Source organism: Hyaena hyaena, unplaced genomic scaffold, assembly GCF_003009895.1.
Source record: "Hyaena hyaena isolate Hyena2069 unplaced genomic scaffold, ASM300989v1 scaffold_114, whole genome shotgun sequence".
Taxonomy (NCBI): domain Eukaryota; kingdom Metazoa; phylum Chordata; class Mammalia; order Carnivora; family Hyaenidae; genus Hyaena; species Hyaena hyaena.
Genome location: NW_024080746.1, coordinates 3,321,563 through 3,347,695, shown reverse-complemented (window position 1 = coordinate 3,347,695; position 26,133 = coordinate 3,321,563). Strand labels below are relative to the sequence as shown.

At 35.9% G+C, this 26,133-nt stretch overlaps 1 non-coding gene across 1 annotated transcript; it reads left to right on the top strand.

Annotated features, from left to right (window-relative positions):
• The first annotated feature begins 12,377 nt into the window (after positions 1-12,377).
• LOC120234717 lies at positions 12,378-12,479 on the top strand. The gene has a single exon (XR_005529181.1). It is a non-coding gene; the product is annotated as a U6 spliceosomal RNA (small nuclear RNA).
• Positions 12,480-26,133: the final 13,654 nt, after the last annotated feature.

Below are 26,133 nucleotides of genomic sequence, written 5' to 3'. Positions count from 1 at the left end.
AACAACTTAAAACATACCCATTGTTTAGCTCACAGATCTGCAGGGAAGAACTCTGGGCAGCCTTGATTGAGTTCTTTGCTTTTGAATTTTACAAGGAAAACTTAAGGTATCTGGTAGGTGAATTTTTATCTGGAGGATCTGGGGGAAGAATCTGCTTCCCATTTCATGTCAAGTGTTGGTGGAATTCAGTTCTTAAAGCTGTAGTTGTAATGTCTCTGTTTCCTTGATGGTTATCATCTAGGGGCTGTTTTCAGCTTCTAGAGATCATTCACATTCTTGCATATGTGGCTGTCTCCTCCATCTTCAAATCAGCAAGGATGATTCAAATCTTTCTCCTGCTTTGAATCTCTGTGAGTTTCCCTTTGGCCATCAGCCAAAGAAAACCCTTCTAAATAGCTCACGTGATGAGTTGTACCCTAACACTCTCTCTTTTGATTAAACTCATAGTCAACTGACCAATAATCTTAATTACATCTGCTATGTAAAGTTACATATTCATAAAGGTGATGTCTCATCGTATTTACAGTCTTAGGGATTTGGGAAGGTCATATTAGGGGACAACAGGTTACTTATGTAGAAATTTTTTTGACAAATCCTTACAAATCCTTTCCTTTGTCTATTGAGATTGGGTAAAACATTAGGTTACAGTGGTGTGCCATTATGATCACAATTTTGTTATATGTACACTTAGTCTTGTTACTTTGTGGTCTCTGTGCATAAAGAAAATTGCAGGTGCCAAATATTTGAGCTGCCTCAGGCATATTTTTTTCCACAAGCAGAAAGTAATAGTGAAAATTGAGAAATACTGACCCTTAATACCAAGGACAGTTTGTATAAGAATGTTAGGTTCTTTTCAATGCTTTACTGCTATTGAATATGATACAACTTAGTCTACAGTGGTGAATACTTGGAAATGGAACAAATTTGGCTTCCTGTGTCCTAATACAGTTGCATGACTTCGAATAAGACTGGCAACTTACCTGTGTTTAAGTGTACTATTTTGGAAAATTAGGGTACTTGAGCATGATGCTCTCTGTGCTTGCTTGTGGATGTATGAATTTAATCAAGATTGCCCCAAAATATGTTTTAGTGTATGTTCTATAAGCTAAGGTAAGCTCTAAATGGGAACCACTCTGATCAAATTACAGAAAAGCAAATGATCCACTATTATTAACATCCTCATTTTATAGATTCTGAAAACCTGAGTTACATCTCAGATGATTAAGCACTTGCCTAATATTTTTCAGCAGGAAGGTTACAGAGTTTGAATCATAACAGGGCAGTTTGACATCTTAACATTTTGTACCTGACCACATCTCTATGCTGTTTCTGAAAAGAAAAAGTCAACCGGATAAAACTAAAATAAAAATGTTATTGTACCAAGTGCTAATTTTTTCATGTGGGAATTCAGGATTCACTATATGTAAGAAAAGAATTGCTTATAATTCACTTATTAGAGAGAAGTGAAAATAACATTGAAATCTGAGATAATTCTCAGTCCGAATGTTTTTATCAATTAATAAATTTCTCATTGTCATGTTCTTTCATGTAACATGTGTCATTCTTTTCAGCTACAAAAATAAGCACAAAGGTCACTCTGACATGAACAGAGAGAGTCCACAGAGTAGTGAGAACTTCCATTTCCTGGAATATATCCTTTGTGTACATAGGTTGTGAATGCCTCTCAAATCCAATAAATAGTTTAAATAAAATGGTGCCAATTCAAATTTTGAAAAAAATTCACTTATTTGTGAGAGTTTGAGTAGTTCTAAAAATAGTAAACTGATGTTTCCATAATAATATCATAATTTAGTTATCCACATAGAATTTTAGAACTCAATGGGAACATTGAAACTGTGCAATTAAATGAACATTTTCTAACAATGAAGAAACAAAAACTCAGGAAATTAGGTGATTTCTAGCAAGGCTTATTAACAGACCTCAGATAAGACACTACTAAAAGCTTCTAGACTTTTCCCCACCATATCAGACTATTTCCCTTCATTTCAGAATAATAAAATTGTTCCCTTCAAATAAATCATGTAGAAATGTCTCTCAAAGTCTAAAGGCTATGTAAGTAATGATTATCTGAACTAGTTTGTTAAAAATGAAGAGTCTAAGGATTTATTTGTGATATACTGATGAGAAAGTCTGGAATTGCTACCACAATGAGCATTTTTGTAAGCTTTTTTTCAAAAAGCTTCTCAAAATTTAAGAACTACTGCTTCTTAAAATATAGGTCAATCACTTGTTTACTCATTGTCATGTAATAAAGATTCTTACTGAGTTCACCTCATTTTCTCAATAATTCTGAAATTTAGCAAATTTTACTCTGAAATTTCCTTTCACAATTTGAAATGAAAATCAGCTGTGCATTCATCAATTTTAAAGATAACTGTTCAGAACATCTTAGTAAATTTGTTGTATTTGAATGCATATTTACTTGCACTTAATTAGGGCATCTTACACATTGTAACCAAAACTTTCAAATAACGTACAAACTATTTTAAAATACATGATTTCTGATTTTTAACCTTCATAATATTGAAGATTATAACTGCTTTTATTCTGAAGTTTCAATTCCTTTGGAGATAATTTGGTATATGAGAAGTCTGATTCCTGGTTAAAAACCTACATGTGATTTTTTTTTTACTTTATCATAGACAATTGCAAAGGCCTTATCTGTCAGGCTGCTGTGGGGAAATTATCCTCCTCATATCTGGCCTGGTGCACAGCCAATGGATCAGAGTCTCTGAGGAGAGTTGCAGTCAAAGAAATAGGCCCTCATGGACTGCCACGTTCTTTTTTACATATTTGCATTTTCAGTCCAGGTAACGTCATTCCTAGATCTCTTCATCTGAAGCCATGGGCATTGGTCTTCTTGGACCTTCCGGAAGTTCTATTATGGTGGAGAAGGGAGAATCCCTAGTCCACAAAACTATTGTAGTCTTTTGTTCATGGTTCCCTCAAAAGTAAGATCACCCCATGTCTAAGCTGATCCACGTGACCATTAACCAGTGTATCATTCAATGGGAGAAAATAGAGTTAGCTTTTCTTTCTATTTTTTAATGACTCTTGCTTATACCATCAAAGTGACTAAAGGCTTAATACTTTATGGCTTGCTGCTTTAATTGATCACTCTGACCCCTGGCAGCTCCCTGTCTCTCCTTACTCAGTGAGCCTCTGACAGCATAAAATCATATACCTCTCTTGTTTAAGGATTATCCTCTTTGGCTTTGATAACAATAACAATTATTTATTTGTTTCTGATTCTGGGACCCTCAGCACTCCTGGATCTGAAACCCAGACTGGAATTAAGTCCATTGGTTCTCTGGCTCACAGACCTTCAAACTATGCCATAGGTCTTCTTGAGCTTCTCTAGGTTGCAGTGGGCACATGGTGGGAATTCTCAGCCTCCATAATCAAATGAGTCAAGTCCTTATAATAAACCTTTTTAGATATATAAGTAGAGTAGATAGATGTAGGTATAGTATAGATATATATCTCTTATTGGGTCTTTTTCTGTAGAACCCTGGCTCTTATAGACTCTTCAGTGGGAATTCACTATGGACGTTTTGCTAATAATAATTAGCACACCTGAGCATACTGCAGAGAACACTGATACTAAAAGTTTGTTTATTGGCACTTCCTTCTCATTCAAAATGCATATGTTGAAATCCTTACTCCCAGTACCTCAATATGTGATTATATTAAGGGAAAAAGGTAACTAAGTTAAAATGAGATCGCTAAGATGGGTGTTCCTTGTAAAAGTATCTGGTTGACCTCCTTGTAAAAAGAGGAAATAGCAGATACATGCTGAAAGAAGACCATGTGAAGTCCGGTAGAAGACAGAAGATGGTCTCTAGAACCTAAGAAGGGAGGTCGCAGAAAAAACCCAACCCTTCCAACACATTGAATTCAGACTTCTAGTCTCCAGAGCTGGGAGAAAACAAGTTTCAGAGATTTAAGGTACCCACTCTGCAAACCTGTGTCATGGCAGTCCTAGCAAATCAGTTTACCTTCTTTACAACAAGAGAAACCTGGACAAACCAAAACTCAATGACTTTTCTCAGATGTGTCCATAAGCGGATATTGCAAGGAAGATTGCCACCTGAAATCTAGAAAGCTAGAGGACTCCAGAGAGTTGTAGCCGAGATCTGCTCTCATGGAATAGAAACTGTCAGAGCCATAACTAGTAGAAACACTGACATGGCAAATTAGACCAGTTGCTGGAGGCTTAGTGTGACTTACAGTGACAAGAAACTCTTGGGAGTCTTAGTCCCCTTGCTACACACACGTGTAGCTACCCTCAGCCTCCATCCCCTGCACATGCACATTTTCCCAGGCTTTACCTCCAGGAATAGCCCAGGCTTTCGAGTGTGGGCTGTGCATGGCGGCTCCCTTCCAAAGAATACACTGCAGGAAGGGGCAAAAAAGAGTAACTTTATCATAGAGAAACCTGATGATACCATCCCAGCAAGATCCTGTCAGCGGTGATGCCACATTGAGAGTATGTACCTTTGACATGTTGTGGTCAAAATGGCACGATGTGTCTGTGGCTTTCTCCCCAAAATTCATAAACTGGGCCTTATCATGATAAAATATCAGGCACATGCTAGTTGAAGGACATTACAAAATATGTAACCATTACAAGCTAGTCATTCTTGAAACTGTCAAAGTCATGAAAAACAAAGTAAGGGCCAAGGCAATGTCACAGACAAGGGGAGCCTAAGAAGACATGATGACTAAATGCAATTTCATATCCTGAATGCTCTTCTGGAACAGAGAAGGACCCTCAGGGAAAAATAAGAAATGTCAGTAAATACAGACTTTTATTGATTTATAATAAGTGCTTGCTAGATATTTGGTCATGGTTCTCCATCCTACTCTTTATATATAATTATTACAATTGTATAATACATATAATTGCATATATTACATGTTATATTTTATAAAATGTTTATATTATGTTACATATAACAGATACATGCATAAGTGCACATTAGCATACATCAAAATACATCTAAATAGTACAGAAAATATAAAGTGTAAAAAGTAATAGTCTTCCCTCACGCTGGTCAGAGTGGCTCAAATGAGCAAGTCAGAAGACTCTAGATGCTGGCGAGGATGTGGAGAAACGGGCACCCTCCTACACTGTTGGTGGGAATGTAAACTGGTGCAGCCCCTCTGGAAAACAGTGTGGAGGTTCTCAAAACATTAACAGTAGAACTCCCCTATGACCCAGCAGTAGCACTGCTAGGAATTTACCCAAGGGATACAGGAGTGCTGGTGCATAGAAGCACATGTACCCACAATGTTCATAGCAGCACTCTCAACAATAGCCAAAACATGGAAAGAGCCTAAGTGTCCATCCACAGACGAATGGATCGAGAAGATGTGTTTTATCTATACAATGGAATACTACATGGCAATGAGAAAGAATGAAACCTGGCCATATGTAGCAACATGGATGGAACTAGAGGGTGTTATGCTGAGTGACATAAATCAGGCAGAGAAGGACAAATACCATATGTTTGCACGTATAGGAGGATTAGGAGGAACTTAACAGAGGACCATGGGGGAGAAGAAGGGGAAAAATAGTTGGGGGGAGGCAAACCATGAGAGACTCTTGAAGGCCGAGAACAAACTGAGAACAGATGGCAGTGGGGAAGAGGGGAAGGGGGGGTGATGGGCATGGAGGAGGGCACTTGTGGGGATGAGCACTGGGTGTTATATGGAAACCAACTTGACAATAAACTATTTTTTAAAAACGGGATAGTCTTCCTATCTCCCTTCCTGCCCCTATTCCTATCACATACAGCATTTGTATTTCTATGCAGCGTTTTCATACTTAGCTACATGTTTGTACAATTTTTAACAAATCAGACTCTACTACACATATTGTTATGAAACTTGTTTTAATTTGCTTAAAAATAAAAAAAACTAAATCTGTTTACTTGTCATTCTACTAGTTATTGAGCATATACAGTATGTATATGTTCTCTTCATTTTTGCAAACTTAATTCTTACAGCAATATTTGGCATAGAGTAGGCAGTCAGTAAATATTATTGAATTAGTAAATGGATAATTTGTATTTCTCAAAGGATAACTCACCCACTGGTGATTTAAATGAGTGTCGTGAGACACATTAACTTAATTTGGAGCTGAAAAGTAAATTAGGACATTTTAAAATACAGACCATTCATGAAAATTTGTTAGTATTTAAGATATATATACATATATACATATATATACATATATTTAATATAAGGAAACATAAATTAAATGAATTGACCACAGACCAAATGAGAACTTTTGAGCAAGTGGTTCATATTTTTCCTTTTGCATTATTTTCTAAGCATCACATTTTAAGCTACATGCAGAGAAGGAAAATATGGATTTTTAAGGTCATATTTAGGTATAATCCTCGCATTTAAAAAAAGTTTCAGTAGAATTCCATGGACTGTGAAAATTTAGCATTCTCATAACATTTCTGCAATTTCCCAGTGCACTTATATTCTTGGGGTTTTCTCTGGCTCCTTAATATGAGTGTGTGCTGCCTGTTACATAGAATATACCCAGATGTGAAATTCAGCACTTCATTTTCCACAGAACATTAATGCCTACATGACACATGAACATATGGCAGGATTTAAAGACAACCTGAAGTGGTATAGGAAGGTGGTTGACTTGCTATCTGGACGTATTTTGAAATGGGAACTGGAGTCATCATGATTCTTAAAAATGTCTGTTGGCTTTTATTCAGAGCATTGAGGGGGAAGGAGAGTGACCATTTCACTGGCCCTAATATCATCTTGTTTCAATTTCCCTCAGTTTTGCTGGTTCCCTCTTCTACCCATAAAGCCTTCGTTTTTTGGGTAAAACACATTTTTCTCTTGTTGTGTACAGAACAGCCATAGACATTTCTCTTTCAGCTGGACCCAAGCCACCATAGTCCTCGAGGTCCTATGTCCCAAATTAATAACCTAGCAAGGTACATTTTTCCCCTAATAAAGAGAATTTCCTAATTGAGAGAAACTGTCCCGGTTGTTAAAATAATTATGAAATAATAAAGCTGTCACTACATCCTCATATCAAAAATAAGTAAGTAATAGGGGAATAGCGGTATATAGTAACAGTAAAGTGGATAGAATTAAGAAGCTGGAATGCAAGGAGGAGTGGTAGCGTCAATGCAGGTTGAGGCTCTTACATAATAAAACCCCTTTCATAGAATTCTTGATTTGGTCCAGAAGACAAGTATTTGCCTTTGGAAGGACAGCAATAGAAATATTGCTTTTCTACAGCTGTCTTGATAAATTGTCTTTACAACTTTCTTTCTTTCTCTTGTTTTACTGAGGTATAATCTACATATAAATTCTATTAATTTCAGGTGTTCAACATAATGCTTTGCTGTTGATATATATTGCAAAACAATTGCCACAGTTAGTCCGGTTGATAATATTTTTTAGTTTAATAAATAAAGAGCTCTCCAGAATGATAGTCTTAACTGACATCTTCCAAAGTGACATTGCATTGATAAGGACTCTAATGACCCATTTCATTCAAGGTCCAACTCTCAAACGTTAGCTGCAAGATCGTGTATTTGTCCTATCAAGTTCTTTTTACAAGTAGAATTTAAACCTCCCTCATTAATTGGCTTTCTGATGACAGCTCTGCCTTTTCTGAACATTGCTTGGTGGGCATGAAACTGCATCTGATTAAGAAAAAGGAAATGCTCTTCCACATTTAATGTAAAAGCAAAAGTTAAATTTCAAATTCTAAATATTCTATGTCAAGAACTGTATTTTTAAAGTGTTTTTTAGATATTTAAAGGCCATCACAAGAATAAATATTTTGTCCCAAATATTGCATTTAGTGTTTTCTTTTATTGCGTTTTCAATCTGTGAATATTTTTTATATTTTCCATTTTCCTGAATAAAGGTACTTCTAAATAATTTTAGATACCTATAGACAAGCGTAAATACATATTTATATGTATATAAAGACCAAAATTCATATCTTAACCTTTTCAAAACCTGCCAACTATTGGTGAATGTGTGTTTTATTCCGTCAACCTCATCGTTTTCTTGTTTTATGCCCAAGGCTTAGCAATTGGAGTTTTAAAGCATCAAGCTTTAATGTTTCTGACTGATGTGAAATTTTTGCTTACTTTAGAGATTTTGTTTTGCAAACTTTGGCTTTTCTCACATTTTCCCTGTTCATAATCACAAAGCTATATAAATCTTTGTGAATTAATATTGTTATTTCTTCAAACCCCAATGCAGAATGGGGCATTTTTTGAAGCCTAGGGGGGAAAAAAGCTCTGCTTAATGTATGTAGATTTGTTTAACAATCACTTTTTCTTCCTTTAATACATTTAAATTTGAAAAGATAATTCATGCAAATGAAGAACAGACTGCAAAGAACTACTACTATATCTATAATTAAGTTCAAGAGAAGTTTCTGTTTTCACAGCTTTATGATTGTTATTCAAGTCAACAAGTACTTTATAGAACATGATTTTCTTTCACTTCAACTTTTTATTTTAAGAAAGTTAGGGAGAAAATAGAATACATTTAAAAATCTAGTTCTTATTTTCAGGTGCTCACAGAATGGGGAAAGGTCATGAAATGTGGTTATGTTAATATACCCTGGCTTTGTTAGATATCACATAATCCTGATGAAGACAGGCTTCTCATCAGGAGACCTGTGTTCGAATTCATATTTTGTGGTTAATTAGCTGTGTGACTTTGAACAACTAATCTAAACTCTTTGGTCTTGGTTCAGTCTATTAGGTCATGCTGAACCACCTAGTTTTCAGAGTCTCTTCTAAAAGTCATTTTTCATCATGTTGTAATCATTAAAGCCAAATTATTCGTCTTCAATGTTGGGGGTAGGGGAAAGTTTGAGAGGTCGTTTCATTTCCTGTCAGCATCTGGGAACTTAGTTCTACAACTATGGAGGTTTACTTAAGGAAAGACATTGATAATGTGATATGCTGCTTAGCATTATATAAAAAGACAAGATTTTCCTTTATATAGGCAGTGACATATCTTTGAACATCTGGGAAGAATATCTGATTTACTTCTAAGATGTAGAGTGAAAAGATAATAATAATCTGGACCTTTGGTCCTCCAAACATTCAAGGAGAATAATAGAAAATCCAGGTATAAATATTAGCTATAGTAGAAGTTACATATACAAGTATCCAAATGGGGCGCCTGGGTGGCTCAGTCAGTTAAGCATCCAACTTCGGCTCAGGTCATGATTTCATAGTTCGTGGGTTCTAACCCGCGACGGGCTCTGTGCGGACAGCTCAGAGCCTGGAGCCTGCTTCAGATTCTGTGTCTCCCTCTCTCTCTGGTCTTCGCCTACTCACGCTGTCTCTCTCTCCCTCTCTCAGAAATAAATTTAAAAACATTTTTAAAAAGTATCCAACTAAATTTACAAAACAATGGTGATAATTAAATACATTTTTCCTGTCATTCTTCCTATTCCTGAGAATTGCTATAAAAAGATTCCTTATGTCCTCTACCAGATCTCTGATGTTAGAAATTTTTTAAAAAATAGTTGTATACAGTGCTTATCATATGGAAGTTTACATCTTTGGGTTATATTAGGAGGTTTAGGAGAGATGGCAAGATGTAAAGATTCAGAATTCGGTCTCAGGAATTAAACGACCTGAGTTGTAAACCAGGCTTTGACCCTTACTAACTGTGAGACAGACCACAGAATGTTAGACATGATATATCAGTCCTCTGGCCTCAGTTTCCATGTCTGGACAATTAGAATAATACTTGTACCATAGTAATACTGACATATTTAGCAATAGGGTATAACATTGAATAAATAGGTGAAATATATGGTTCATGTTATCATTATAGAGGACCTAGTAAAGTGTGAGTGCTCAATGAATGGTATTACCAGTGCGTGGACAAATCATTTTCATATCATATAGAAACTCTGAGCATCAGTATGAGAGAGAGACCAGGGGTAATTTAGAAATAGGATTATTTACCATTCTGGTTTCTACCATACTGCAAGAATTTTAGGAGGGAGGAGGTGGTGTTAGAGCTCTATGTTCAGAAATCCTAATAGCAAGAGCACTCATTTATGGTTATCTTTTTATTTTTCCTAAAAACGTAGATATCTGAAAATTATCTTGAAGTCATTAAAAAGAATACTCATAAGGAGAGTAAGATTGGGTATTTCATACTTTGAACCTCTAGCTTCATCTTCAGATAGATTATCTTAAAATAAGGGTTGAAATGAGCTTCCTAAAGGCACAGTGTAATTATTTCAAGAAGACTGGAGAATAACCCAATTATCTAAGAAGACTTACAGTAAGATTGTTTATGTTTAGAAGGTTGAAAAAATATGATTCAGACCCAAAGGTTTAAATTCACTCTATGCTCATGGATGATACGGTTCTGAGCCTGTGAGTTAGTAGACACCCAACCATCAGTATGCACCCTATTTCTTCCTCCTCAAGGATGAACTGTACCCATGAATATAAGATTCACTCTTATGATTAAATTATATTATGTGGGACTGCTGACCTTAAGAAAGGGAGATTACCTTTCATGAGACTGACCTAATTAGGTAAACCCATAAAGAGAATTTGACAGGAGGGAGATTCTCCATTATTGGCTCTGAAGATGGGAAGGAAGGGGAAGATGGCAAGAACTTGAGAGTAACTTCTAGGAATTGACAGTGGCTTATGGGCAATGAGAAAGTGGGGAGCTCAGTTCTACAATCACTTACTTATGCCAAAAAACCATGTGATCTGGGAAAAGCACTTTGAGATACACAGAGGAACGTAGCCTGGCTGACACCTTAATTTTGATCTATGTGACTCTGAACTCTCAGCTGTGTCATATCGACTTCTGCCCTATGGACCTATGAACTAATAAATGATTATTATTTCAAGTTTACACTAAGTGTGTGATAATTTGTTACACAGCAGTCGAAAACTAGTATATGAACTGAAAAGCTGTCAAGCTCTCAGTGGTTGATTAAAGTTTTCCTAAGTTCTAATTTTCACTTGAGAGCTCAATTTATATCAACAACTACTGCTACTTGAGAATCTCACTTCATTTCTTTGGAGACAAGGTGTACCAAAATCCCAAGTTTGAGTAAGCATAGTTTCTCAGACATTTTTTTCAAGTAACAGCAAGTAAAATACACCACCACTTCTTTTTCATCATCAATGCAAATGTCAGTGTAATTTAAAAAGGCAAATCATATTCTCATATTTTCATGGAAAAATTATCTTCAAACCACATCATGTGGGTACATCATGACCCACAGATATTTTTACTAGGATTTTAATAACTCCAGAGTCCTATTTCTCATCAGTCCTGGAATTTTCCATAGAATAGGTTGCCCTTGTAATTTCACGTTTGTCCTGAAATATTTTTATTGTCTTTAGTCCTTGTGAACTTTTAGCAAGTTTCATGACCCATAGAATGCACTCATAAATATTGATAAAATGAGCTTTATAAGACATAGTTGTGCCATGTGCATGTCTGAAAGTTGATGTTATAGAACTCAGAAATATTATAGATAGATACCAAATAGAGATGAGATGAGATATTTTATAACTTTGCCAACTCATCTTTTTCACACAGGGTCTATTTAGGTCTAAATTCTGGACACATGTTTGTTTACAAGACATAATACTTCTATTCAAAAAATTATATCTATAATGCAAATTAGCATTCAAAGTTGTTCTGAGTCGAAGAGATCCTTCAATGAATATTGAAAAGATAAGTGGAAGATTTTATCTTTTTTTTCCTCTTTTTTACATCTTAGTTCACTGCTCTATCTATTGTGATATTAGGCATCCGTATTGCAAACACTAATAAAAATTGACATAAAGTGCTCACAGGAATGGGGAAGCCCCAAAATCCCTGCATGGAGAGAGCTATGAAACTTGAGGATTAATAGGAAGCATAAAAACAAGAGATGTGTCCATTATCATAGAATTAGATTTGTGTCTTTAAACCAGTATGGACTCTACTATCTAGCTAGTAGGAATTTAATTAATTATTTCTTGAGCTTTTTTAAAAACTTCTATTGTGCTCTTTACATTCTTTTTCCTATTTGTCTCACTTCTGACAAAGACATCATTTTGTATTCTATGCATCAGTAATTTAGTGCCCCATCCCGGTATTTGACAATCAGAAATTTCACTGAACAATGTCTTCAAGCCTGGTTTTAATTTATAGAGCCCCAAGCTTTCTGCATTTCCTGTCATTCCCTTTCTGTTGTTTCAAATTCTCCCATCCTCCTCACTCACCTCAAAATCTTCCCCAAATCATTGGTTTTGTGTGTCACCTCAGAAGATGTTTACAAAATTGTTTTGACTGTATTAGTGCTCACTCGGCAGCATATATACTAAACTTGGAATGATACAAAGAAGATTAGCATGACCCTTGTGCAAGGTTGACATGCAAATTTGTGAAGCAATATTTAAGCCACTGTCCAGGGTTGATATTTTCAGCTAGTGAACCCAAAGGCACAAATGCTGAAAGAAACTTCACTTGGTTGAGTAGTGGGAAACGAAATTTACTTGACTTGAAATTCCACACCAGAATTCAAATACAATCTCCGATACCTAAAATATATGATCTTGAGTAAGATGATTCCCCCAAATTATTTTCTTTATCAGTATAAGGAACACAATATTCTTTCTCCTATACCATTTTCAATGATTAAATTAAATCACATTAAAATGCCTGACAATTTAAAAGTAACCCATGATTGTAAGTGCAATCTTACTCTTTCTTCTCATTTTCCTTTGATGGTTATATTCTTTTTCTCCTGACCCTCAAATGTGCTCTATCCTTGGACTTCTTCAGATTATTTTTTTTCAACTTGGAAGTTTATTTTCACCGACTTGAAATTTTTAACCAATATAATGGCTTTGATACAAAATATATGATAATGATAATCACCCCAAACTTTATACCTTCAGCTTGGATTTGCCTTGAAATTTTAGACTTGCATATCTAACAGTCTGTATGATCTCTTTACTTATCGCCCTTACTTATCTGCTTTTGCCCACTCAAAATTAATGTGCCCAACATTGGTATATTGATCTTTCTCTCCAAACTTGCTATTATTACATAGACTTTCCCATTGTGTTCATGGGAACTCTATCTTTTCAGTTGCTCAGGGAGAAAAAAAGAAACAAAAATCTTGAAATCATCTCTGTTTTTTTTTTCTCACATCCTACCAATAGATATAATTTGCTGTCTCTCTGTTCATAATATATTTAGAATTTCACCATTTCTACTGCCCCCACGCAAATACATTGAAACAGGCCATTATCATGACTCATTAGCCAGCTAATGCTAATACTCCTGGTTGCCAACAGACTGTGCTCTGGAAAGCTACCAGAGTGACCCCACAGATACAGTCATATCACTTTATCCTTTTGTGCAGATCCTTTAACACCTTCCTATCCCAGAGTCAATTTCAACATTCTGACAATAGCTTACTTGTTTTTTACCAGTGGATCAGGCATGCTTCTGAACCAAAATCACATTTTGTTTTCTCCACTGTTTTTACACTCTTGGTAAATATGAGAGTAATACACTTTGGTATATATGAGTACTTTGCACCCATAACTACATCAGAATGTTGCTAAAATTTTTTCATAATTAGTCTTTTAGTGACAAATAAAATTGCCCCTTATAACAAGACACGCTTCATATCTTCCATTTCTTCCCTACTTTATTCACCATTGTACTTACCATCAATTAATACATACTTACTTTATGTTCTACTTCACCCACGTATAAACGTGCCAATTGTGAAGGAAGAGATTTAATTTGTTTCATTCACTGCTGTCTTCACCATGCCTAGCATTGTTGCTGGTACTTAATAGACATTTCCAAAGGAAAGAATGAATGAGTGAATTGAATATATGAAGACGATCAACCTCCTACATAACAAGTGAACATCAGATTATTCCCCTTCTACTTCTTTTTGTATTAGTCTATGCAGTTCTTTACTGGGATTTGTTAATAGTTGTAACAATGAAAATAGAATAAAATTTGGGGGTAATTATGATAAATCAGTAATGAGTGATGTTCATCCATAAATCTTTGAAAATATATATCTCTTAGTTTGGATTGATGTAAAGGTAGGCCTATTCATTTGGTGTTCAAAAGTTATTATAGGTAGGGCACCTGGGTGTCTCGGATAAGCGTCCAACTCTTGGTTTGGGCTCAGGGCATGATCTCATGGTTTGTGAGTTCAAGCCCTGCACTGGTCTCCATACTGATAGCTTGGAGTCTTCTTAGGATTCTCTCTCTCCTTCTCTCTTTGCCCTTCCCTTGCTTGCTCTCTCTCTTTCTCTGTTTCAAAACAAATAAACATTTTTTAAAAAGTCATTAGAGGTGATTTTGGTACCAATAATCAAAATATACATACCTTTAAGTTTTTCTAGATATGTAAAAATGGATTGACCATCTCAAAAATGTAAAGGATGGCAGTATATTTCATTATCGGACTAAATTACTGCTCAGCAATTCTCTTAACCAAAACACACACACACACACACACACACACACACACACAATTACATTGGTCAATGTGAAATAACAAACAAATCTTTGATTTTGGGTGTGTGAATAATATATTTACTTTTCTATCTAAAAGCTCTATACCCCCTCAAAGACATGTTTGAAGACCATATATTAATTAATTAACTTAGTATATACAGACACAACACTATTGCTAATAAATAAAGATTCAGGAATAAGTATGTATCGCCTCACAGCAAACACTTCACTGATTCCTATTTGTGGAAGGAATATATTTCCAAGAAAATGTTGTACTCTAAAAATACTGCTTGCAAACCTCTTCCCGGATTTCTATGAAAGAGGGAGGGTTGCCAAGAAACTATCCCAGACTATTTCCCAACACGGCCCATTTTGCAATTATTAATCACAAAATCTGCAGACCACCCTGAAATGCTGAGTATTCTATCTCCAATTTTCCCAATATAACTGCATTATTTCTTTTGTATTAGTATCCTTAACTACCCACCCTTTTCCTTGTCATTTGTTTCATGATTCTTTCATGTTTTTAGGCTTTATTCATACACTTTCTTTAGCCTGAAACGACATCTCAACATCTCCCCACCCTCTACAGTCATATATTTTATCCATACCATGTGTCCTTATTGAATGCTTTTGCCCTGTTAGGTTTGTTGCTCTTTGCTCTAACAATAAAAACATAAATTCTAGCCAATGTCTAATAAATATTACTGTAAAGATAAGTAACAGAAAAATTATAACACCTAAAATGCATAAACTAAAATATACTAGAGATGTAAGCATAAGTATGTCCATACCCATCCATTGAAATTAAAATTTACAAAGATCCCCAAGACGTTGTACAAGCTAAAAATAATCAACAAAGGATGATAATGGCCATATTGAATACAGAGTGTAAAACAAAATTCTTATTACCTAGATATTTTTAAATGTTCATTTATTTATTGTTGGAGAAAATGAGAGAGATGGAGAGCGTGAGCACAAGCACATGAGTGGGGATGAGCAGAGAGAGAAAGGGAGAGAAAGAATCCCAGTTAGGTTCTGCTCACTGTCAGGGAAGAGCCGAAAGCAGGGGCAATCACACCCTGAGCCTAAATCAAGAATCCAACACTCAAATGACTGAACCCCCTAGGTGCTCCTTACCTAGATATTTAAATAACAATTTAATATTCCTTCCAAAAAATCTAGATTTAAAAGTTTTGACTTGGAAAATTAAACTTTGTAAAGGTAATATCTTATCCAGTACAAAATCTCACAGTGATAAAAGTTTGAAATTTTTACTTTATTTTTTAACTGCATTATTATTTTACTCTTAAGGAATACACTTCTATGACTGCCATGAAGCCCAGGTTGAGTAAATAGTGACTCCTGAAGGTAATTGCACCTGACTGTGGACCTTCTGGTCTTCTCTCTCTACCTCAGCTGAAAACCCAGACTTATGAAGCCTCAATCCCTGCCTCCATATTCCTGGAAGAGGCCAAAGCCAACTATATAGGAGGCTTTTTCAGAGGAGAAGACAACTTTGTCTTCCCCAAAGACAAACCCTCTACTTTGCTTTACGAGGCAAATAGCAATCCAAAACCACAGATAGGTTGGGAGCTGTGTAGACCTCAATAAAGTTTGAAAAATTTAAATGAATTACATACTTTTAGGATTCATAGGAAAATGATCATGCAAGTTATATCAGTAAAAAAAGAAAAGAAAAAAAACTTTAAAAACATAGAAATAATTTAATGATTATGCATTGAAAATTTAAGAAGAAATTAATTTGGTTTCATATATTATGCTCTAGAAAATATAAGTGAATTGGCAAAGTTATTAAAATATTTGTTTTCACTTTATCACTAAAGGTTCAAAGTAAAAGTATAAAAGTTATAAATATCAAAATGCAAAATTATATAGCAGAATTATATATAAAACACTAAAATCACATACGAATTTTCTTGAACCATCAGGCAGTAGAGAAGAGGGTACACAAACAGCCTGAAATCAAAGGTATGGTGTCATACTCCCAGAAGAGAGGGAACATGAATACTGAGTCCCCTGGGCCCTCAGGAGAAAGACAGCACATCCATTCAAATAGATAAAATATAAATAGATAAGAAAAAAGCAACTAAAAATCAAAAAACTAAAAGAAAAAAAAACCCCTAAACTTCTTAACAAATTACTAAAGGTTGAGTGTAGGCTACTGAGACAGTAGAGAAATTGTGAGTCCTGTAGATTCAAGGGGAAACTATATCTTCTTATATGTTCTTCTTCATGGACTTCCGATGCATGCTCACGAGAAAGAAGAGTGTGGAAAAGGTGTGAAGGAAGTCCTCTTGGGCGGTTCTGCTCTACAGAAAGGGAATAGCCACCAGTACAGAAAAGAATGAAGTTTGACCTAGGCCTGAAGGAACACAAGTCTCAAGCTACTGAAGAAAAGGAAGCAAATCCTGGCATCCAAGACCACCGTGAGGACCAGCAGTAGCTGGAAGAAATTTAAAAAAAAAAAAAGAGCCATTGAATCCTAGAGGAAGGGCAGGCAATTATCCAGGTCCCAGGCCATTAGTGATTTCCCAGTGCTGGAGAAGGAGGATGAGGCACGGAGAAATTGCCAGCTGTCAGGCATAGGGACAAAAGTCTGGCCTAAGAATGAGGCTGAATGGGGAATTCAAAGAGCCCTTTGCGACCACCCACCATCAGGTTAGCAAGTATCAAATAACCAGTGAGAGGGGCTACTACTGGACAAGGACAAAATGGTAGAAAGAGCCTGCCTGCAATACGGATACACAGCAAGGTGGAAGGCAAAAGGCTGAAACAGGAAAATTGTAAGAAAAGCCCTCACCATCGACGCCCTAAGAAGAAAACAGAACACAGAAATTTTGAGTTGCTTTGAACGGAAGGTACAAATAACATCAATAGAATAGAATCAGTTCAATTGTCTCAATTGACTCAATTCTCACGCGATAGCTACAATTTTTTTCCTAGGTAAAACTTGTTTGATATGTGTAAAAATGTGGTTAGAGGAAATGTTATAGCAATAAGCACTTTAATTAGAAAATAAGAAAGTTCTTCTGTTAACCATGTAAATTTATCTCCTTAATAAATTAGAAAAAGGAAAACATATTAAGCCCATACCAAATAGACAGAAAGATACAAGAAAGAAAATCAAAGAAAACAAGGGCATTAAGAATAGAAAAATTTTAGAGATTATTCAGTGAAACTGAAATTTGGCTTTGAAAAGATCAATGAAATTGATATACCTCCAGCAAAATTGATTGAATAAATTAGAATATAATACAATAAAAAAGAGAAGACATAACTTGCCAGTATAAGAAATGAAACATTGAGGGCATCAATTCCCAGACATCAACTATGAAAAGGTGGTATTATGATTAATCTTAAGCCTATATATTTGACAACACAGATGTAATCAACAAATTCCTTGAGCAGTTCAAACTAACAAAACTCATAAAGCCCATCTAATAGATAGCCTAAATGGATAGCCTGAACCTACATATATAAATTTTTATTATTTCACCCTTTATTGGGACCTTTCTATGAGTGTTATCCAATAAAACTGAAAACATAAGTTCAGGCAAAAATCTATACACAAATGTTTATACATTTCTAATACACAAAATATTCATAGTGGCTAAAAAACTTCATACTGTCTTCAGCTGCTGAATAGATAAGCTATGGGAAAAGTAGACTAAAGAATGCTACATAGCAATAAAAGAAATGAACTACTGACATATATCTGTAGACTACTATAAATCTCTAATAATTGAAGCTACATGAAAGAAGTTAGGCTCGATACATACATACATGCATGCATGCATATATACGTATATATTCTACATATATCTATCCTACTCATATATTCTACAGATATATGTACTTTTTGCATATATTTTCTACATACATATGTTCTACATATATATTCTAATATATATTTTACATATACATACTACACATATATATTTTAATATACATTCTATTATGTGTGTGTGTGTGTGTGTGTGTGTATCTGGAAGGAGAATCTGTCTGTCCTAACTTTAGTCATATGCCTACCCTCTGACATTGTCAAGCCCTCTGGAGCCAAATGGAACCTGGAATGATAAAATTTTCAGTGGAATATTCGAATGGTCTTACTAAAACAAAGAATAAAGAATATATGTATAAAAATGATGATATCATTATATAATTATAACTATGGATATATACTTATACATAATTATGTGTATATATATATGTATATATATACACATACATATACTGTTTGAATATAAAAAACTCATCTTCAACCAAAAAGTACACAAATATGCTCAAAACCTTCTATGGAAACTGGCATAATGTCTCAATGACATGTCTGATGAAAGTTTTCCTTAAAGTCAACCCCATGTGAGTCTGCTTCTCAGATATTTGACACTTATTAACCACGTATTTTCTGTAACAGTGTTTACATAATGAAAAAGTGCTTTAATGAAAAGTGGAACTTAATGATGAGGTTTGTACCACAACCTGCTCATAGGAGCATAAAGAAGTAAAGAGATTTACATATTGACCTTTATTCAGGTATTTTCACTCTTTCAGTCTTCCTAGGTTCCTATAAGAAATAGATACAACGGAGAAAGATACATGGTGCATCTGTGTGACACATAAAATATAATTAGTATTTGTATGAAGTACTTTCCGAAACTCATGGAAAATAAAATAATTAGTAGTCAAATAAAATTGATGCTACATGTAGAATGCCATTTTATAAATTCCAAAGTCAGTTCTGGTCTGATACCTGTGATGAGTAACAACAGATCACTGCAAGGTGAGTTCCCAGGGAGAGAGGGATCCCAGCCTAGCTGGAAATGGAAGGAGGTTGTTGTTATTTTACACCCAGTATTTGGGTGCTGGATGAAACACATCAGAATGCATAGAACAATACATTTTTCCAGCAGGAAGTAGCCTTAGGAAGTCACGAAAAAGTGACACGAAAACAAAAAACAATTTTCAAAGAAAGTCACCAAATCACTAGGATTTGTATGACTTCCAGAAAAATGTAACCAGTGGATATTGGTGAGAAAAACTAATGTTTATTAAACATCTTATTATTAAACAGGAGCTTGACACAACTATTTAAGTTATGACTGCAGGAGTTCTTGAAGTTAGGTGGTAGTATCCCTATTTAATATGAGAAGGCACTAAGACTCAATGACCTTTAGCCCATCACATGACCTTGGGGCCTATTAAGTAAATAAACCAGGCTTCACACTGCCGTTGTATTGATTCCACACCATCAGTTTTTCATTTTCCATAATTATTGCCCACATATTCTTTCAATATATATACTGAAATACCTGTATGATATTATGACTGTGGCATCACAACATTTATTCATTTTCAGAGTGTGTAGGACATCTTAAAACCCCAAAACGTATTCTCATAGAGTTCTTTCAGAGTAACTATTTTAATTTGTGTGATTTTTCTAAAGAACTGAAATTTTAATACAAATGTCCCCAAATCCAATTTTGTGGAACACAAATTGAAGATACCAATTATCTTCTGTTCTAGAAATATTTCAGCAGCCTAGAGCACTGCATGCAAAAATAGAGATCAGCATGTTCACCTTGGGGTCTTGACATTTGCAGAATGGCCATTGGCCTTGCTTAAATTCTATCAACAGTCATTGTTAGTGAAGCACTGGGGATATAATAGGCACTCAAGAAATTCATAAATGGCCAAAATTTCATTTGTCTCAATCCTCCTTGAAATTGAATTGGCTGCTCAGACTTCAATTTTGCCTTAGCTGTGAAAAATACACTTTTAAAGAAATGTATTAAGAATTGTTTTGTTACACATCTTACCTCAGACCCATGAGTCTGGATCAGAGCTCAGTAGAATCGGTAAGAATATTGTACTCCCTCAAAATGAATTTCAATTAAAAAACTAAAAAAAAAAACAACTTACAGACATGTTATTTAAAAAAGAAATAATAATGAAAGCAAAGGAGGACAAGGCTAAAACTTCCACTAAAGGAGATCTTCACTGAAGCCTCTTCAGATGTATTTCAGAGTGTTATACCCTGAAGGGGTCAGTACAGGCAGGAATAGACAGGGTACAACGGCAGAACTCCAGGCAAGATATTAAAAGTCAACTTGAAGAAAAGACAGAAAAAAACCCCGCCCTTGTGATATGTCTAATAATATTTATATGCCCAGTGTAAGAAGAGGAAAATAGATACGAACTGTTTTACCAAGCGAAAGAGAAACAAATAGTATGATAAGGAGCATTAGTGATGATGCCCATATATTTTCCCGAGGTTTTTCCTACAGATTAAGATGAGCCACCTAACACAATCAATGGAAATAAAAGCTCTGCTGGCGTTTGTTGCCTGTGAGGTGGGCAGTTTGGGTGGAGAGAAAACACAAAAGCTGGAAAACATGCCATTTAAATAATTGAGGACACCTGATGCTAAGAAACTAAGGCCAAGTTTACTGACTTTTCTTTCTTTTATTAATGTTCTTGTGCTCCTCCATTTTAAGTGAGCCAAGAAGAATTAATGTGATTATACCTGCCAGTTGCATCCTCCAGGAAGGTAAAACTATTTCTATTTTGAAGAACATTATAAAAACACTTGGTTTACTCATCACTTAAGTCATAGTGAGTAATTTATATCTAGTATTATACTACTAAAAATTTTTCACTTTACTTAGAAATTGACTTTCTCCTTATGAATACTTTCTACCAAGAAAGTTTAACTACTGAACCGTGGAATTCTTGAATATCAAAAATTGACCCAGGACACCATGTTATCAATGATTAATATATTTTATTGTAGAATATATTAAATGTATTTGGAAAGCATTGTAATTCCTCTAAAATGTAGTCTTTATTATATCACAGCTGTGTTGCTGATTTCAAGTCTTCTAAGAATTCAACTGGTCCTATAGAACTATTTCAATCAAAACTTGGTCTTGATTTTTCTAAGCACCCGAGCACATGAAAAATAAACATATATATAAACCATATATAAATATATGCATATACATGAATATGTTACATATGGCTATATATAATAATGTACATAATGTATCAGAATATATATGATACATAATTTATATGAATTATATATATATATATATATATTATGAACACAGTGGCTTCTGTTCTCAGAAGCTTATTGTTAGAAGTGAGTAATAGGTTAATTGGAAAGATAGGCTACTTTGTAGTCTCAAAAGTTTTGGGGATAGCAGGTGATTCATAACATTTGTGGTTATCCACCCAAATGGGCCTATTCTTATTCATTTTCTAATTAGGGCTCTCACCTTGGCATAAAAGACATCCTTGCTTGGGCATTTACCATACTCTAGGATGCAACTGCTCTATTAAGTTCTGAGCCTGGTCTTCATGTTTCTTTACTCCCCCCCTGCCCCCCCCACCCCCAGGAGGAGAGAACTTCTTTAGTAAGCTGCCAGAGAAGCCCTATAGCTTTCCCACTCAATTTTCAATTGCTCTTTATTCCCCGGGGTCTTTTGTCATATTTAGCTACGTGTCAATGCCATTTAGTAATAGCCTTCAAACCCACTGTCTTTGCCTGTACTTTTCAAAAGTCTGACAAATTGTGTCAACACAGAGGGTTCTCTCCTACTTGCAGTCCATCTCAATTCACTGACAGGAAGAGCTTTAACAATTGAGATACTGTCTTGTGCCAGGGGATGCTTCTGGGTTCCAACTAACGCTAGTGACTGGGAGAAAAGTGAGTCAGCCCTATAGCTCTAGTTTATCACCCCATTTCTTGGACCTCTCCTAACACTGGCTATTGCAAATTATATTTTCCAGAAGCAGATGCTGAAATGGAGTGTGGCATGTCAGACGTTTATGAAAGATCAATACTTGTGGAAGGGAGGGAAAGAAAGCAAGACTGGGCAGAGGAAAAAGTCTATGCTACTGAACTACAAAAAACATAGCTAATTCCACAGGGAGCTCTGGCACACAAGTGGCCCATCAGTTTACCCAAAAAGTGAAAAATGGAACTACCCTAGGATCCAGTAATCACATTACTGGGTATTTTCCCCCAAAATTCAAAAGCACTATTTCAAAGGGATACTTGCACCCCTATGTTTATAGCAGCATTAATTACAATAGTCAAATTACAGAAGCAGCCCAAGTATCCAATGATTGATGAATGAATAAAGAAAATATAATATACACACACACATAATGTATGTGTAAATATCTATATGTATATATGTATATCTATATATGTAAATATCTATATCTATATATGTATATACACATATATGTTGTATATGTGTATATACATATGTACATATATATATGTTGTATACATAACATGTATAAAAGAAGAATGAAACCCTGTGATTTGCAACAACACAAAACTAGAGAGTATAATTTTAAGTGAAATAAATCAGTCCAAGAAAGAAAAATACCATATGATTTCACTCATGCGGAATTTAAGAAACAAAACAACTGAGCAGAGAAAAGAGAGAGAAAGAAACCAAGAAACAGACTCTTAACTATAGAGAACAAATCGATGGCTACCAGAGGAGGGGTGGGTGGAGGGATGAGTGAAATAGGAGATGGGGGGGTAAGGAGTCACTTGTGATGAGCACTGGATGTCGCATGGAATTGTTGGACCCCTATATTGTACACTATAATATGAAAGTTTATGCTACCTAAACAGTAATTAAAATTTTAAAAGTGGTCTATCAGAGGTATCCTGGGCCAAATGCCTGGGTCTTTCAACCCCTACCAGCATCAGTTGTTGAACATGGGCCACTTTGGGTAGGATGTGACCTAGGACAAGGTAGCTCTTTTCAACTGAGGCAAAGAACTGGCATTCTTCCCTGAAAAGAGATCAGACAGTACCTACCTGTGTCTACCACAAGCATCTTGATGAATTTGAGGATGAGGAGTAGGGAAATCTTAAGAAGTGACTTAAACAGGTCTTTAAACGCATTTGAGGGTCACATAGAGCTCTTCTAACTTCACTGATTCTGGACACTTTATGGGACTTAGACAGTGAGGTTGGTTTTTGATAAAACTCATAATCTGGTTCCTTTTGGCTTGACCCAGGCCAGACAACTTCCATCTAGCCTCCTGCTCAGTGTCAACTGGCTCTCTCCATTAAAGGGAAGCCTCTGAGCCTACTTCTTATCACCTACCTGCCCCTGTGCCTGCTGGTTTACTACAAGTCACTAGGCGTCACTGGGCTCATGGCGTCTATCACCCAGAAAGTCCCTGCAACTCTTGCTAGCTCTCAAATTTTCTGCCTTTGAAATTCTATTTCATTGAGACACCCTCATTTAGAAGCTGGGGCAGGAGACATCACCTTTTGTGCATTATATATTCCCATGGATCCACTATTATTTCCAACTTTATTGTTAGATTGGGCTATACAACTACTTTGGACCGATGAAATATAAACAGAAAGAATATGTGTCACATCCAAATGGAAGCATTACAAAGCCCATACAGAATTTTCCAGAATTTTTCTTCTTTCCAAAGTAAAGAAGGAAAGTTTATGTTACCAGTGATGGACCCTATACCCTTCATTTCTGGGTGCCTGTATAGCTTAAACACCCCAAAGCTGCAAATGAAACATCAATGAGAAATAAATGTTTGCTATGCTGAGCTACTTAGACATGGCTATTGCTTCTGACTATAGTTTAGTTTGTCCTGATTGATATACAATGCCACAAGGAAAGTGAGATTGGACTGGAGAAACCCAAAGGCCTCCTTTTGCCCAATTATGCCAGTCTGTGCTGGCTTTGGATTGTTAGAGGTGAGGGGCTGTCTTGGGGATGAGGAAGTTCACAATCCATCTCCATCTGGATGGGAAGTGGGGAGAGCTCCTGCCTTCAATATTATTACCTTCAGTATGTCTACTACCCAGAGCACTAAATCCTGGTTCTGTCCTGGAGAGTGAAAAGTCAATAAAACAAGTTGGCATATAAATAAAGTGCTTTGAATAGTGCCTTGGGCGCAGTAAGAGTGACAAGTCTTAGCTCTTGCTATTCTCTAGAATTAAACTCCATAAGAGGAGAAATTTTGTCCATTTTATTTGGTGCTTAGATCTTAGCACCTGAAATCCTGACTAAAACATAATATGCACTCAATCAGTATGTGTTAAATGCATAGTAAACGATGAGTTAAATAAATGATAAATGAATGAATATAAATATTTGATATTTCCTCCTTCCTCTCCAGACCTCTATCCTTGCTTCTTCTAACATATCAAACCTTCATGCTCAGAATGAGGCAAATACTTTCCTTTGACTTTCTCTAACCCCCTATGCTTTCCTGCCAATGCCAGTTTCATTGCTACATATTACTGCCCACTGGTATCTTCTCTACTCTCCAGAAGAAATGTTCATTCCAGTCACTCAAGCTTGCTGTCCTGATTAAAGTACCTCCCTACATTTGAGCTTAAACCTCGTGCAGAGACGGAAGGCAAAAGGAACACAATGATGTAAAGTGAAAACCATGACGTGAATGTTGGTGATAAAATGTTTCTCATTACATGCACGTTTACTTTTATGGCATGAGGTTGGTAATATACACCTCTGTCTGTGCTTTATGCTGGAAAGCTTGTAAATAATGTTTATATTATTAATAGTTTATTAAGACATTTACTACAGAACCAAGGGCTGTACTATGATTGCACTCACCTATTTGGCTCTGTTTTTCTTCCACTGTTAGATGGAAATGCAAGATACCCATGCATTTTCTACCTTTATTGTATGTTTAAGGGCACTATCAAAACTAGATTCTCCTTTGTTTACACATCGGCCTTAAAACATTCATGTCTTCCTGGGGCGCCCGGGTGGGTTAGTTGGTTAAGTGTCCGACTTCGGCTCAGGTCATGATCTCACAGTTCGTGGGTTTGAGCCCTGCATTGGGCTCTGTGTTGACAGCTAGCTCAGGGTCTGGAGTCTGCTTCAGGTTCTGTATCTCCCTCTCTCTCTGACCCTCCCCCGCTCACGCTGTCCCTCTCTCTCTCAGAAATAAATAAAACATTAAAAAATTTTAAAACATTCATGTCTTCCTGATTTCATCTCTCATCTGCACTGATCACTTTGTGTGTCAGGCTCACACCTGCTTTCCTAAGACTTCACCTCGCCAATCTCCTGAAATTGCTCTATTGTTGTCTGTATCCCTTATCTTCCTGTTTCTTGATTACCTCCCTGCTTTTTCTGGAGCACATCCTCACGTAATTCCCTAAAAAACAATGTGGAGATGGGGCTCCTGGGTGGCTTAGTCGGTTAAGCGTCCGACTTTCCCTTAGGTCATGATCTCGCGGTTTGTGGGTTCGAGCCCTGCGTCGGGCTCTGTGCTGACTGCCAGCTCAGAGCCTGGAGCCTATTTCGGAGTCTGTGTCTCCCTCTCTCTCTGACTTTCCCCTGCTCACGCTGTCTTTCTCTCTCTCTCTCTCCTAGAAATAAATAAAAATATTTTTTAAAAAAAGAATGTGGAGCCATAAACTGTCAGATTAGTAATCCATTGTGCTGGTATGGAATCCTAAGGTAAACACTCTTTCATCTCAGAACACTAAAGGTTCCA